Source organism: Galeopterus variegatus, unplaced genomic scaffold (genome assembly GCF_000696425.1).
Source record: "Galeopterus variegatus unplaced genomic scaffold, G_variegatus-3.0.2 Scaffold8942, whole genome shotgun sequence".
Classification (NCBI taxonomy): Eukaryota; Metazoa; Chordata; class Mammalia; order Dermoptera; family Cynocephalidae; genus Galeopterus; species Galeopterus variegatus.
The window spans coordinates 44,611-49,618 of NW_007735053.1; the positions used below are offsets into that span (position 1 = coordinate 44,611).

The 5,008-nt window shown below is 37.0% G+C and overlaps 1 pseudogene; it reads left to right on the forward strand.

Annotated features, from left to right (window-relative positions):
* The first annotated feature begins 629 nt into the window (after positions 1 to 629).
* LOC103608878 overlaps positions 630 to 5,008 on the forward strand; it is a 4,514-nt pseudogene continuing 135 nt past the window's right edge.

The following is a 5,008-nucleotide window of genomic DNA, read 5'->3' on the forward strand; positions in this document are numbered from 1 at the left end:
ACAACTAACTCCCTTTAGTACTAGAAACACAAGTGTGGTGTGAGAAGAGAAAACAACTGCAGGGAAATATTTCTGCAGGAAAAGGGCATAAAAAGGGTCAAGGTTAAAACAGCAGGAATTTACATCCAAATCCAAAACGATGTGCTGTGTGTTATCTCTGGGGAAAAGCTTCCCAACCCATGAACCTTTCCTTTGGCTAAACTCTTGAGCTGTGTTAACTATTGTGATGTGGAATTCATGCTGGATACCCCGGGGCACTGAAGGGATTAATGAGTAGTTGTGTTGCTAGCCCATCCCACAGTCCAATGAATAATCAATAGTACTTGAGGCTCCCCAGGTAATTGAATCGCAAACCTGGTAATAAGGAGACTTGTATGCATAGAATATACCCCATGTCTGTTTCTTAATATAGATATTGATGAAAGACCACTGCTCATATGGATTATTTACCTCCTATCTCTATTAAAAATTGAGCACAGTGAATTGGCTGTTTGCTAATAAGTACTTTCTGCCTATACCTTGTGCATAATGAAGTGCAACTGACAGCTATGCAAGCCATTATCTCCACCTCCCACCTAGAGGAAGCAAGTACAAAAGTTACCACCATCTCCTGTTCTATTTCTTTTCAGAACCGAAGTGGGGGACAAATATGTGATAGCTGAAGCAATGCAGGCTTTAATGATCCAAAAAGTAAGTTTCAGAACATCAGAACTACAGTGGATTCAGCAAGGTTTAGCATTGCTCCTTTGGGAAAATTACATTTTCGTTTTAGTAATCCTTAGTGTGAATTCCCAATATAAAAATAAGCACGACATATATTAGTAAATGAAAGTGTCATTGTCTGGAAAAAAACAAAAATCACAAATTTACAATAATCCCATTTAAAACTACATTGAATGGATAATGCCACTTTCAAGCTATACAACCTTGGACAAGTCACTTAAACTTCTTTAAGTCTCAGTTCTGTAGTCTCTAGAGTGGGCTAATAATTTCTCACCTCACAGTTGAGACACTTAAAATGGATAACCTATCAAAAAGCACTCTCAATAATGCATGCAGCTAAACACTGTTAGCTAGTGCTATTACATCTACTGACACGTGCCTTCAAAATTCAGGCCTGAGTTTCAGCCTCACGTATGACACAAACCATTTCCATGAAGATGCACAAGTCATTTGATATGTCATAATTCATCATCTCCTGTGTAAAACAAATAACTTTTCTAAAAATCTCTAAACTCCTAACGGCAGCGATCTTCTATAATTCTAAGCTTTTCTATTGCATCTTCTTATTTTCCTGTCGGAGTAATATTTTTATTACTCTATGCAATCTTCTGGTTTAAGGAATGTGATCAATCATAGTTGCTAAGATCTAGAAAAGTATATAAAAAGAGTTGGTTTTTCAAAAAGATAAACAAACTCAATAAACCTTTAGCTAGACTAATGAAGAAAAAGAGAAGACTCAAGTAAATAAAATTAGAAATAAAAAAGGAGATATTACAACTGATACCACAGAAATACAAAGGATAAGAGACTACTATGAACAACTATAGACAAACATTCTGGAAAACCAAGAAGAAATGGATAAATTCCTGAAGACGTACAACTTACTGAGGTTGAATCATGAAGAACTAGAAAACTTAAACAGACCAATAATGAGTAATGAGATTTAAGTAGTAATAAAAATCCTCCCAACAAAGAAAACCCCAGGACTTAATGACTTACTGTCAAATTCTACTAAACATTAAAGAAGAACTAATACCAATTCTTCTCAAACTCTTCCAAAAAATTGAAGAGGAATAAATACTTCCAATATCATTTTATGAGGTCAAGATTAACCTCATACCAAAACCAGAAAAAGATACAACAAAAAAAGAAAACTACAGACCAATGTCCACCAGTGAACACAGATGTAAAGACCCTCAATAAAATACAAGCAAATAGAAACCAATAATATATTAAAAGATCATTCATTATGATCAAGTGGAATCCAACCCAGGATGCAATGATGATTCAACATAGGTATATCAATAAATGTGACACATCACATCATCAGAATGAAGGGGGGGAAAATATGATCATTTCAATAGATGCAGAAAAAACATTTGATAAAATCTAAACATTTGATAAGATCATGATAAAAACACTCAACAAACTAGGTATAGAAGAAATGTAACTCAACACAGTAAAGACCATATATGACAAAAACACAGCTAATACTGAATGGACAAAAATTGGAGGCCTTTCCTCTAAGATCTGGAAGAAAACAAGCATGGCCACTTTCCCCACTCTTATTCCACATAGTACCAAAAGTTCCAGCCAGTGCAATGAGGCCAAAAACAGCAATAAAAGGCATGCAAATTTGAAAGGAGGAAGTCAAAAGATCCCTATTTGCAAATGACATGATCATGTACATAGAAAACCCTAGACTCCACCAAAAAATTACTGCAAATAATAAATGAATTTAGTGTGGTGACAGTATACAAAACCAAAACACAAAAATCAATCACCTTCCTCTATGCCAATAGTGAAACAGCTGAAGAAGATATCAAGAAAGTAATCTCATTCACAAAATCTACCAAAAAACCCAAAATACCTAGAAATAAATTTAACCAAAGAGGTGAAAGAGCTGCAGTGAAAACTATAAAACATTGTTTTTTTTTGTTTGTTTTTTTTTTTTAAAAAAAAGCAATGGAAGAAGACATAAATGAATGGAAAGCTATATCTTTGGATATATTCTTGGGTTGGAAGAATTAACATCATCAAAATGTCCATATTACCCAAAGCAATCTATATATTCAATGTAATCTCTTTCAAAATACTAATGACATGGGGCCGGCCCGGTGGCGCACTGCTACAGTGCGCCGCTTGGGAGTGCAGTGGCGCTTCCGCCGAGGGTTCAGATCCCACATACAGACCGGTTCCCACTCACTGGCTGAGCGAGGTGTGGGCACAGCACCGAGGGTTGCGATCCCGTTGCCAGTCCCGGTCCAGTATGGGTGCGACACTGAGGGTTGCGATCCGTTGCCGGACACGAAAAAAGACAAAAAGGAAAAAAAAAATACTAATGACATTCTTCACAGAAACAGAAAAAAATGATCTTGAAATTTGTATGGAACTACAAAAGACCACCAATAGCTAAAGCAATCCTGGACAAAAAGAACAAAGGTGGAGTCACTCCCTGACTTCAAAATATAATATAAAGCTATCATAATCAAAACAGCATGATATTGGCATAAAAATAGATGAATAGACCAAAAGAACAGTATAGAGAGCCTAGAAAAAAATTCATGCACTTACAGCCATCTGATTTTTGACAAAGGGGCCAAGAATATACAATGGGGAAATGACAGCCCCTTCAATAAATGGTGCTGGGAAACTGGATATCCACCTGCAGAAGATTGAAACTAGAACTCTATCTCTCAGCATAACAAAAATCAACTCAAAATGGATCAAAGACCTAAATTTAAGACCTGAAACTTTGAAACTACTAGAAAACACACAGGAAACACTACTAAAAATGGGATTGGGCAGCACTTTTTTGAGTGAGATTACAAAGGCATAGGCAACTAAAGCAATGTACACAAATGGGACACATCAAACTAAAAAGCTTCTGCACAGCAAGGGACCCAATTAGTAAAGTGAAGAGACAACCTACAGACTGGGAGAAAGTGTTTGCAAACTACATATTAGACAGGGGACTAATATCCATAATATATAAGGAACTCAAGCAACTCGACAGCAAAAAAAAAAAAAAAAACCCAAATAACTTGATTACAAAGTAAGCAAAGACCTGAACACACATACACACATTTCTCAAAAGAAGATATACAAATGGACAAGAAGCACAAGAAATAATGCTCAAAATCACTAGCCATCAGAGAAATGCAAATTAAAACCACAATCAAATATCATTTTGTCCTGGTTATAATGGCTATTATCAACAAGACAGAAAATAACAAGTGCTGGCGAGAATGCAAAGAAAAGGGGACCCTCCTACATGGTTGGTGGGAATGTAAGTTGGTACAGCCATTGCGGAAAATAGTTTGGAGATTCCTCAGAGAACTAAAAATAGATCTACCTTATGACCCAGCTGTCTCACTGCTGGGTATATACCCAAAGGAAATGAAATCAATATATCAAAAAGACTCCTGCACTCCCGTGTTTGTCACAGCACTATTCATGATAGCCAAGAGATGGAGTCAACCTAAATGCCCATCAACAGATGAATGGACAAAAAAACTGTGGTATATATATACACCATGGAATACTATTCAGCTATAAAAAAAAATTATATCCTATCATTTGCAACAACATCAATAGAACTAGAAACCATCATGTTAAGTGAAGTAAGTCAGGCACAGAAAGAAATATCACGTGATGTCACTCATAAGAGGAATCTAAAAAAATGTAAAAAGTGAGCATTCCTTCCACTGCCCCTTGTAAACCTGGGCTCGAGCCTATTGCCCAGCAGCCTTGCATCATTTTGGCCATGGCTCTCAGTGTGCCGACGTGCAGAAGCAGATAGAGAATATGATGGTTTTCATCGACAAGATGCAAAGGCAGAAGAAGAGTTCAACATTGAGAAAGGTCATCTTGTGCAAACCCAAAACTGAAGATTATGGAATACTGTGAGAAGAAAGAAAAGCAGATTGAGCAGCAGAAGAAAATTCAAATGTCCAATTTGATGAATTAAGCAAGGCTTAAGGTTCTCAGAGCAAGAGATGACCTTATCACAGACCTACTAAATGAAGCAAAACAGAGACTCAGCAAGGTGGTAAAAGATACAACCAGGTACCTACCAAGTGCTGCTGGATGGGCTGGTCCTCCAGGGTCTGTACCAGTTGTTGGAGCCCCGAATGATTGTTCACTGCAGGAAACAAGATTTCCCTCTAGTAAAGGTGCAATGCAAAAAGCGATCCCTATGTACAAAATCTCCACCAAAAAAGATGTTGATGTCCAAATTGATAAGGTGTCCTACATGCTTGAGGAAATAGCTGGTGGAGTTGAG